The sequence below is a fragment of the Myotis myotis genome, unplaced genomic scaffold (assembly GCF_014108235.1).
Source record: "Myotis myotis isolate mMyoMyo1 unplaced genomic scaffold, mMyoMyo1.p scaffold_m19_p_8, whole genome shotgun sequence".
Taxonomy (NCBI): Eukaryota; Metazoa; Chordata; class Mammalia; order Chiroptera; family Vespertilionidae; genus Myotis; species Myotis myotis.
The window spans coordinates 91,198,234-91,210,394 of record NW_023416390.1 but is presented as its reverse complement, the minus strand read 5'-3'; the positions used below and the strand labels follow the sequence as shown (position 1 = coordinate 91,210,394).

Here is a 12,161-nt window from a genome sequence, read left to right as displayed (position 1 = left end):
GCACAGCAATGGAAACAATAATAAAAAGAAAAGAAAAGAAAACACGGAATAAGAAAAAGGATTTGCAAGCCCTGTATCTAATAAAGGGTTAATATCCAACATACATAAGGAAAGCATACAAATCTGTAGCAAAACAAAACCTAGTTAAAGACCATAAAAACAAATAAACATGTTTTAAAATAAGACATACCAATGGCCAACAGGGATAAGGTGTTCAAGAGCACTAACCATCAGGGAAGTACAAATTAAAACCACAAAGAGGGACCCCAGAGAGCCCTGAGCAGCCCCACCGCCGCCACCAGCCTAGTTACCATCACACCCGGGAGGAGCCACAGCCGCCACAGCCGACCCCAGTCACCATCACCACAACCATGAGCAGCGAGGCCAAAACCCAGGAGCTGCCCGCCGCCCCGCCCCCGCGCCGCCCCCACCCTCAGCGCTGCCAACACCAAGCTCCTCACCAATGGCAGGGGCGCAGGGAGCGGCGGCCCAGAGGGCCTCACGGCGGGGCCTGCCAGCGGGGACAAGAAGGTCATGGCAATGCAGGTTTGGGGAACATAAAATGGTTCAATGTAAGGAACGGATATGGTTTCATTGACAGGAATGACACCACGGAAGATGTATTTGTACACGAGGCTGCCGTAAAGAAGAATAACCCCAGGAAGCCCCTTCGCAGTGTAGGAGATGGAGAGACTGTGGAGGGTGATGTTGCTGAAGGAGAAAAGGGTGCGGAGGCAGCAAATGTTCCGGCCCTGGTGGAGTTCCAGTACAAGGCAGTCAATATGCAGCAGACCGTAACCGTTATAGCCGCTATCCACGTCGCAGGGTCCTCCACGCACTTACCAGCAGAATTACCAGAACAGTGAGAGTGGGGAGAAGAATGAGGGATCAGAGTGCTCCCGAAGGCCAGGCCCAACAGCGCCGGCCCGATCGCAGGCGACGGTTCCCACCTTACTACATGCGGAGACCCCACGGGCGTCGCCCACAGTGTTCCAACCCTCCTCTACAGGGAGAAGTGATGGAGGTGCTGACAACCAGGGTGCAGGAGAACAAGGCAGACCAGTGAGGCAGGATATGTATCGGGGCTACAGACCACGATTCCGCAGAGGCCCTCCTCGCCAAAGACAGCCCAGAGAGGGCGGCAATGAAGAAGATAAGGAAAATCAAGATGAGACTCAAGGTCAGCAGCCACCTCAACGTCGGTACCGCCGCAACTTCAACTACCGATGCAGACGCCCAGGAAACCCTAAACCACAAGATGGCAAAGAGACAAAAGCAGCCGATCCGCCAGCTGAGAATTCGTCCGCTCCCGAGGCTGAGCAGGGCGGGGCTGAGTAAAAAATGCGGGCTTGCCACCTTTACCATCATCCGGTTTAGTCATCCAACAAGAAGAAATATGAAATTCCAGCAATAAGAAATGAACAAGAGATTGGAGCTGAAAACCTTAAGTGCTTGCTTTTTGCCCGTTGACCAGATCACTAGAACTATCTGCATTATCTATGCAACGTGGGGTTTTTATTATTTTTATCTAAAGATGTCTCTTTTTGGTAGTGACAAATGTGTTTTTTAAGAAAAAAAATAAAAAAGCCTGTTTTTTCTCAATACACCTTTAAAGGTTTTTAAATTGTTTCATATCTGGTCAAGTTGAGATTTTTAAGAACCTCAGTTTTAATTTGTAATAAAAGTTTACAGCTTGATTTTTTCAAAAAAGTCAACAAACTGCAAGCACCTGTTAATAAAGGTCTTAAATTAAAAAAACAAAAAACAAAAACAAACACCAAAAAACCCTCAAAAAAACCCAAAACGAGCCCCTTCTTTTTCTTTCTTTGTTTTTAACTTTGACACAGCATGGATGGACCTGGAGAGTATTATGCTAAGCAAAATAAGCTAGTTAAAGAAAGACAACTATCATGTGATCCTCCTTATATGTGGAATATAAAGAACAAAATAAAATGACAAGAAAAATAGGTACAGAGGGATGGATGCATGGAACTGAATAACAGATCTCAGTGGGGGTGGAGAGAGGGGAGGGGAAAGGAAGAGATTAACGAAAGGACATGTATGCATATAAGCATGGCCCATGAACACAGACAATAGCATAGGGAAGGCCTGGGGTGGGGCAGGGACTGGGTGGAGGGGGGCAAAAAGGGAGAAAATGAAAGACATCTGTAATCCTATCTAATAATAGACAAACATGGTAATTAACTGTACCTCCAACACACTTCCCATTGGGTAATCAGGGCGATATGCAAATAAACTGCCAAACAAGATGGCTGCCGGCAGCCAGGCAGCTGAAGCGAACAGGAGGATTGCTTGCTACAGTGATGGAGGAAGCCAACGTTCCCTGCCTGCCGCTGCTGGCCTCTGAGCTGCACTCTAAAAAACATTGTTGCAATTATAGAAGCTAAACAAACCCCAGGAACCTGCTTTCAGCCAGTCGGGCCTCAGAGCTGGAGTTGCAACAGTGTTTCAATTATAGAAGCCAAACAAAAGCAGATACCTGCTTTCAGCAGCCGTGGTCTCAGAGCTGGAGCCAAGCCTCAGAGCTAAAGCTGGCTCTCAGTTCCAGTGACAGCCATAGAAGGTAAATAAATCCCAGAATAATAAAAAGAAAAGAAAAAAAGGAGAGGTTGGGAGCTTCAGTCATCTGCCAGCCTGAAAACGGCCCTCAGCCCCTCACCCAGACTGGCCAGGCACCCCAGTGGGGACTCCTACCCTGAAGGGGGTGTGACCAGCTGCAAACAGCCATCATCCCCTCATCCAGGCTGGCCAGGCACCCAAGCAGGACCCCCACCCTGATCTGGGACACCCTTCAGGGCAAACCAGCTGGCCCCCACCCGTGCACCAGGCCTCTATCCTATATAATAAAAGGGTAATATGCAAACTGACCTTAACAGCAGAAGGACTGGGAATGACTGGTCACTATGACACACACTGACCACCAGGGGCAGACGCTCAATGCAGGAGCTGCCCTCTGGTAGTCAGTACGCTCTCACATGGGAGGAGCTCTGCTTGGCCACAAGCCAGGCTGGTGGAAGCCAGTAGAGTGGTGATGGTGGGAGCCTCTCCTGTCTCCTCAGCAGCGCTAAGGATGTCCGACTGCAGTTTAGGCCTGCTCCCCGCTGGCAAGTGGACATCCCCCGAGGGCTGCTGGGCTGCCAGAGGGATGTCTGATTGCCACCTTAGGCCCAATCCCCCGGGGAGCGGGCCTAAGCCAGCAGGTGGACATCCTGTGAGGGGTCCCAGACTGCAAGAGGGCACAGGCCAGGCTGAGGGACCCCCCCTTCCCCCTGAGGGCACAAATTTTTGTGCACTGGTCCTCTAGTACTGTCAATAATACAATAATTTTTTTAAAAATACAATGAAATATAATCTCATACCTGTTAGGATTTTGTCAAAAAGTCAACACATAACAATTATTGGTGAGAGTATGGAGAAAAAGGAACCCTTAAACACTGTGGGTCAAATATGGAAACTAGTAGGAAGTTTTCTTAACAAATTAACAATAGAACCATCATATGATCCATCCTGGATATATACCCAAAGGAATTGGAACACCATCTTGAAGGGTTATCTGCACTCCCATGTTCATTTCAGCATTATTGACAATAGCCAAGACATGGAAACAGAGTGTCTGCTGCTGAGTGAACTTATTCAGTCCTTCCTGGCATTTGTGACAGCATGGATAGACCCATACTGCCTTACCGTATGTGAACTAAGTCAGACTGAGAAACACAAATAATGTATAATGTCACTTGTATTGGAATCCAGAAAAGCCAAGCCCACAAAAGCAGAGTAGAAGTGTTGCTGCCACGAGCTGGGAGTGGGGAAAACCAGGAGATGTTGGTCAAAGGGCACAAACTTTCAGCTCTAAGATGAGTGAGTTCTGGGGATCTAACATAAAGCATGGTAAATGTGGTATGCAGTAATACTGTATTGTATACTTGAAAGTGCTAATGAATCTTGTGTTTCCACACAAAAAGAGAATTATCTCAGATAATATGTTAAACTCCTTGATTGTGATGATCATTTCATAATATACAGGTATATCAAATCATCATGCTGTATATAGATAGATGATAGATAGATATGGATATAGATAGAGATATAGATATATATAGATCTATGTAGATATAGATATATATAGATCTATATATATCTATAGAGCTATCTCTATATATATGTATAGATGATATAGATATAGATGATATAGATATAGATATAGATATAGATATAGATATAGATATAGATATAGATATAGATGTAGATGTAGATATAGATATAGATATAGATATAGATAGATATATAGATATAAATAGATAGATATATAGATATATAGAGATATAGATATAGATCTATATATATATATATATATATCTAATATATATATATATATATATATATATATATATATATAATTATTCAATGATACCTCCATGAAGTTGGCGGTGGGTGGGGGCTGATTTTAGAAATGCTGACAATTTAGGGATGGGTTGTCAAGCCCACAGAACACCATGGAGTAGAATTTCTGTGCAGAGAGGAATTCATGTTACAATAGAAGCATGGTTAAAAGTGCATGCCTTCATGGAAAGAACATGGATTGATCAGTTACAGCTCAGACAAACGAATTGATCAGACAAACAAATTGATCAGTTACAGCTCAGTCACCACCAGGTCTGTGACTTTGGGTGAATCTCTCAAACTCTCTGAACTTTAGCTTCTTCACATAAAAAAGGATAATGAAAATAATATCTCTGTTATTGGTTGTATAATATCTGAATGATATCTTCTGTGTAAACCCCTGGGAGAGGACTTAGAACTCATACACTATTATAAATAAAAAAATAAATAGATTAAAACACAGACGATTAGACTTTTCTTTCAGGTCCCGTTTAAGGACCTGATTTAAACAGACATGAGCAAAAATTATGTGCTTTGCATCAAATACTTGTGAAGATTATCTGAAAATTGTGAATGACAATGACAGAATCCTATATAATAAAAGGCTAATATGCAAATCAAACAAACGGCAGAAAAACCAGTTGCTATGATGCACACTGACCACTAGGGGACACATGCTCAACACAGGAGCTGCCCCCTGGTGGGAGGGGAGTGGGCCTAAGCTGGCAATCGGACATCTCCTGAGGGCTCCCAGACTACAAGAGGGTACAGGCTGGGCTGAGGTACTCCTCCCAAGTGCACGAATTTTGTGCACCTGGCCGCTGGTATTTTAAATAATAACAAATGCCACTAATCCAGGTAGTGTTATTTCTGCCTCTATTGCCTGTCTACTTACATGGTGTAAATGAAAGGCCAGATGTCCTTCAAAGGAAAACAAACTTTCCATAAACAAAGAGATAAAATAACAGCTAAAATTTACAAAGTATTCACTATGTGCCTGAGTGGCATCTTCTGCATGTCATTTAAACATCTCAGTAACCTTAGAAGCTGTATGTCAATATCTATATTTATAAATAAACTAGAGGCCGAGTACACAAAAATTTGTGCACTTGATGGGGAGGGGGGGTCTTTCAGCCCAGCCTGCACCCATGTGCAGTCCAGGACCCCTTAGGGGTTGTCCACCTGTCAACTTAGGCCCACTCCCTGGGGGATCAGGCCTAAACTTGCAGTCAGACATCCTTCTGGCAGCCAGGGAGCCTTCAGGGGATGTCCGGCTAAAGGCTTAGGCCCCCAAGGGATCAGGTCTAAACCGTTAGTTGAACATTATTCGTGTTGCCACAAAGGTGGAAAAGGGTCCTGCCACCACCTCTGCGCTGGCCAGCCATAAGCCAGCTTCTGGCTGAGTGACACTCCCCATGTGGAAGTGCACTGACCACCAGGGGGGCAGCTCCTGCATTGAGCATCTGCCTCTTGGTGGCCAGTGCGCATCATAGCAACCAATCATTCTGCCATTCAGTCAATTTGCATATTAGCCTTTTATTATTATTACTAGAGGCTTGTTGCAGGAAGACTCCTGCAAGAATAGGGCTTCCTGCAGCCCTTCTCCACTGCTTCGCTCCCTCCCGTGTCTGCTGCCTCAGCTCTGCTCTACTCCCATGTCCATTACCTCAGCTCCATCCCTTCTCCACCGCTTCGCTTCCTTCTGCAGCACTTGGCTTCCTTCTACATTATCTTCAGTCTTTGCTCAGTGCCTGTGTATGCAAATTAAATGTCATCTTTGTTGGGTTAATTTGCATGCTCGCTCTGATTGGCTGGTGGGTGTAGCAGAGGGATTGTCAATTTGCATGTTTCTCTTTTATTAGATTACATAGGATGTCCCTATTTCCCCCCTTTTGCCCCCTCTACCCAGCTCTTGCCCCCCACTTCTCTCTGGCCATCACCATACTGTTGTCTGTGTTCATGGATTGTGCATATATTTTCTTTGGCTAATTCCTTCTTTAAATTCACTTCTTTAAATTTGTATTTTCAGATAAGTGCTTATAACTGCACTAATATATATTTTCTATTATATCATTTAGAATTAAGATATCTTTTAATTGAACCCTTGTAAATTTTAGCACAATTTAATAAATTATGCTAGAAGCAATTAGGAGATTTTTCATGTAATGCAGATACATTTCAATTAATATTTTATTAATTTTTAATTTTTTAATATTTTAATTTGAAATAATCTCATACATGTAAAAAATCTATAAAATACTATAGCATATTATATGTACCCTTCACCCAATTTCTTAGGTGTTAATAATTTAAACATAACCATTATACAACTAACAAAATTTGGAATATATTTTTCTTATAATCTCTTTAATGTTACTTAATCCATTTACTTTGTTTTTGTTAATCTTCACCCAAGGATATTTTTCCATTGAATTTTAGAGAGAGTGAAGGGAAAGGGAGAAACACATTGATTGATTGCCTCCTGCACATGCTCTGATAGGGACTAGGGATCAAGCCAGCAACTGAGGTACATGCCCTTGACTGGAATCAAACCTGGGACCCTTCAGTCCACAGGCTAATGGTCTATCCACTGAGCAAAACAGGCTGCAGCTTAATTCATTTACTTTTAATCTATATGTGTCTTTATATTTAAAATGGGTTTTGTTTTTTATTCACTCTCATAATCTCTTTTAATTGGTGCATTGATGCCACTGACTTTCAGAGTGATTACTGATAGAGTTACTGCCATATCATGTGGCTTCTGGGGCCGGCCAGCGGCCTGGGATCAGATCCATTAAGGGTGGCAGGCAGGCGGCTTCTGGGGCTTCTGGGTCCCCCCTATGGTCTGGGATCGGAACCAATCACGGGCTGAAGGCAGGCAGCTTCAGGGGTCGCACACAGGGGCCTGGATGGCGGCTCACACTCTCGCTGACCCGCCCTGCCTGCAGTATGCAAATTAGTTGCCATATTTGTAGGCAGTTAATTTGCAAATCACGCTGATTAGCCAATGGGAGGCATAACGAAGGTACGGTAAATTACCATGTTTGTCTATTATTAGATAGGATGTGAGTTTACATAAAGGACCCCAGGCCAACCAGGTAGTAAATAGAAGAGTCAAATTTAGAATATGTTTTGATTTGAATGCAAATACAATTCAGTCCCACAGAATTTACACAGGCAAAGGAAGACCCATAATTGCAATTAGATTGTATAAAATAAAATAAAAATAGTATTTCAGACAAAAATCCATACATTTGGAAGAAACCTAGGAAACTGAATTTATGTGAAGCATATTTTCTCATCATATCAACTTTAGATTGCACTTTTAAATATTTATTTTTTACTTCATTCTCTCTGTTTGAATTAAATAACCCCCACAGAAACAGCTAAAGGAAACTGAATATTGTATTTATTTTAGTAGCTGTGAGACTACTGAAGAACTTCTCTTAAATATCAGAGTCAGATTTCAAGTATCAAGACTTCAAGTACTTTTCTTACTAGATACTGTGACAAATATTTTACCCTTAGCTTTGCCTATTGTAAAGTTCAAGGCCAACTTTTTGACTCTGCAAACATGAGTAGTATGAATCTCCCCTTATTTGATTCTGATATGCTAATTTACTCTAGTTTACATCATTCTTCATTGATTTTAACTCCGTTTTATGGTGTGTATATGTGAGTAATATATTTATATAAGATGTATCCTATCTAATAAAAGAGAAACATGGTAATTGGCGTACGACCGCTAGCCTTCCCATTGGCTAATCAGCGAGGTATGCAAATTAACTGCCAGTCAAGATGGCGGCCGGCAGCCAGGCAGCTTGAAACTAACATGAGGATTGCTTGCATCAGTGACAGAGGACTCCAATGTTCCCCGCCAGCCTTACCGGCCTCTGAGCCTGAAGTTTAAGAAACATTGTAACAAATATAGAAGTTAAACAAAACCCCAGAAACCTGCTTTCAGTGAGCCTGGGATCTCAGAGCTGGAACTGATACAGAGTTTCAATTATTGAACCTAAACAAACCAGAGGCCTCAGAGCTGGAGCCTCAGAGCTGGAGCCAGAGCTAAAGCTGGCCCAGAATTAAAAAAGAAAAAAGAAAAAAAGGATCAGTTGGGAGCTTCAGTCAGCCTGAAAACAGCCCTCATCCCCTCACCCAGGCTGGCCAGGCACCCCAGTGGGGACCCCCACCCTGATCCAGGACACCCTTCAGGGTAAACCAGCCAGCCCCCACCCATGCACCAGGCCTCTACCCTATATAGTAAAAGGGTAATATGCCTCCCAGCACTGGGATCAGAGGAGCCTAGAGGCCTCCCGGCACCAGGATCAGCATGAGAGGGGGCAGCGCCCAAACACCCTGATTGCCCTGAGGCTCTGTGTGTGACAGGGGGCGGGGCCACAACCTCCCTATCTGCCCTGCTCTGTTCGTGACAGGGGAAGGCGCCCCAACCCCCTGACCAGCCCTGCTCTGTGCCTGATAGGGGGCAGCTCCCCAATCCCCTGTTTGCCCTGCAGCTCTGTGTGTGATGGTGCGGTGCCTCAACCCCCTGATCGGCCCTGCTCTGTGTGTGACGGGTTAGAGCCATAACCTCCCCATCTGCCCTGCCCTGAGTGTGAGAGTGGTGGCGCCCTAACCACCTGATCGGCCCTGCTCTGTGGGTGATAGAGGGCGGCACCCCAACCCCCTGATCCGCCCTGCCCTGACTGTGAGAGGGGGCAGTGCCCCAACTCCCCTATCGGCCCTACTCTGTGAGTGACGGGGGGAGCTCCTCAACCCCCTGATTGGCCCTGCTCTGTGCATGAGAGGGGGGAGCTCCCCAAACCCCTGTTTGACCCTGCTCTGTACGTGACAGGGTACGGAGCCCCAACCCTCCTGATTGGCCCTGCTCTGTTCGTGACAGGGGGTGGCGCTGCAATCTCCCCATCGACCCTGCCTTGGGTGTGACGGGGGAAGTGCCCCAACCCCCCAATCGGCCCTACCCTGAGTGTGACTGAGGGTAGCATTGCAACCTCCCAATTTGCCCTGCTCTGTGCATGACAGGGGGCAGCGCCCCCACTCCCCAATTGGCCCTGCTCTGAGTCTGACCAGGGGCTGCACCTAGGGATTGGGCCTGCCCTCTGCCACCGGGGAGCAGGCCTAAGCCAGCAGGTGGTTATCTCCTGAGGGGTCCCAGACTGTGGGAGGACACTGGCCTGGCTCAGGGACCCCTCCCTCCCCCCCGCCGAGTGCACAAATTTTTGTGCACCGGGCCTCTAGTAATTATATAAATATTTATAGAGTTAAATAATTATATATTTAAATGTATGCATAATATATAACTTATTTATTATACAATAGAGGAATGGTGCACAAAATTCGTGTCCCTCAGCCCAGCCTGCGCCCTCTCCATTCTTGGACCCCTCGGGGGATTTCCGACTGTCGATTTAGGCCCGGTCCTTGTGGGATCCCTGTGGGATCCCTGTGGGATTGGGCCTAAACCAGCAGTCAAACAATCCCTCTCACAATCCAGGATTGCCTGCCTGCGTGCCTGATTGCCCCTAACTGCTTCTGCCTGCCAGCCTGATCACCTCTAACCACTCCCACCAGCCTGATCGACACCTAACTGCTCCCCTGCTAGGCTGATTGCCCCAAACTGCCCTCCCCTGCAGGCCTGGTTATCCCTAATTGCCTTCCCCTGCTGGCCACCTTGTGGTGGCCATCTTGTGACCACATGGAGGTGGCCATCTTTGAACACATGGAGCAGCCATCCTATGCGAGGTTGTGATGGTCAATTTGCATATTACCTCTTTATTATATAGGATAGTAAAACTACCTTAACTATTATTTGATTACAAAAATATGAATACATGCAAACATATATCTTGGAAAAGGGCACGGAAACCCTAGGAAACTGTAGGTAAACTCTCCGCTACAGTCTCTCAGTATCAACCTTGCTGATAAGATGGATGTTCTCTCTGTGTAAATGGTACGATTTGTCAGAAACATTTATTCTAATATGTAACTAGAGGAAAATTCTCTCCAGAGTGTCTTGTGTTCTGAAATGCCTGGTTTATTCCAGCATTTCAGCTATGGACACCTCATTTCTAAGTCACTTTGACTATTCTACAAGAAAGAAAAAGGATCAGTGATGGAATCAACATTTGCTTTTCATGAACTCTACTTTATTGTCAATAAATTCCTACCCCCTGAAATTTTGACCAAAAAATAACATTTATCTGGTTGTCTCCTATCCTGCTATTACAATGAGCTAATCCTTGTTTTATTTTTATATTTTCTTACAAGCAACTGGTTTTGTGGGTTGCCTCAGGATACAGGAATTTTGCTCTCAAGTTCAGATTAATAAAAATGGATTGAATCCAATTGTTATCCAGATAAAGATCAGAAATACTTTGGTAGATTTTTAAAAACATGTCCAATGTCAAAAATAAAATAAAATAAGTTTTATAGGGATAAACTCATTATATTCAAAATCATAGAGCCTACCATTAGCTTTAAGGGTCTTTTGAATGGTTAAATGACACATTCCCATTTATAAACTGCAGATATTTTGAACTATCAAGGGGAAGATAGATGTAATTTTTTCGTTATTTACTTATTTATTTTTAATGTTCAGTTTACATTCAATATCACTCTGTATTAGTTTCAAATGTACAATATAGTGGTTAGAAAATCATACAATTTACAAAATATCATCTTTGACATTTTCAGTACCCACTTGGCACCATACATAGTTATCATGATGTTATTGGCTGTATTTCCTATACTGTACTTTACATCTCCATGACTATCCTATATAATAAAAGCCTAATATGCTAATTGTCCAGTCATCCAGTCAGCCATTCAACAAATCAAAGCATAATACGCTAATGATATGTTAAGGCCACTCAACTGCTTGCTATAATTTGCACCTACCACCAGGGGGAAGACAGTTGACCAGTCGACCAGTTGTTATGACATGCACTGACCACCAGGGGCAGATGCTCTGACTGGTAGGTTAGCTTGCTGCTGGGGTCCGGCCTATTGGGACTGAACAAGACGGGCCGGTCATGCCCTGGAGCCCTCCTACAGTCCCGCCCTGGCTGGCTAACCTCCAGCATCCTTCTCTGGCCCCAATCGTGCACCGGCGGCGGTCCCTCGGGTTGGCCTTTGCCCTCTCGCAATTGGGGACCCCCTTGGGGGATGTCAGAGAGCTGGTTTCAGCCCAATCCCACAGGCCAGGCTGCGGGACCCCACTTGTGCACGAATTCGTGCACCAGGCCTCTAGTTTGTAACAATTAGTCTATACTTCTGAATCCCTTCACCTTTTTCACCCAGTGCCTCAAAACCCTCCCCTCTGGCAACCGTCAGTCTACTCTCTGTAGGATAGATGTAATTTAAATCTTTCTCATTCTTTCAGTACATTCATGTGTCTCTGGGGAGAGGTCTGGTCTTTTAGCTGGTGGTTTAAGATTACAGGAGATTTTCTGAAGGGTGCTAGAATACTTATTATGGGGAGAGATGAAAATAGTTGAATAAATTTATGGTAGAAAACAAACTTGTTAGAAAAGTTAGGCATGTTTACTATGAAGAGTAACATTTGTAATGAAAACAGAAAATTTCTTTGCTGCATTGGTTTGTGTATCAAATTTACTGTAGGGAGATTGGCTAAGTACACATGTGGAGCATATTTCTCAATGACGTAGATCTGTCTTAACTATATAGAGAATAAAATTAATGTGTGTGGGAATTTTACAGCAGGCCATGCACTGCACTAGATGATT

The 12,161-nt window shown here is 44.4% G+C and overlaps 1 pseudogene; it reads left to right on the top strand.

The window, feature by feature from the left end:
* Positions 1-371: 371 nt before the first annotated feature.
* On the top strand, positions 372-1,550 carry LOC118661858 (annotated as a pseudogene).
* Positions 1,551-12,161: the final 10,611 nt, after the last annotated feature.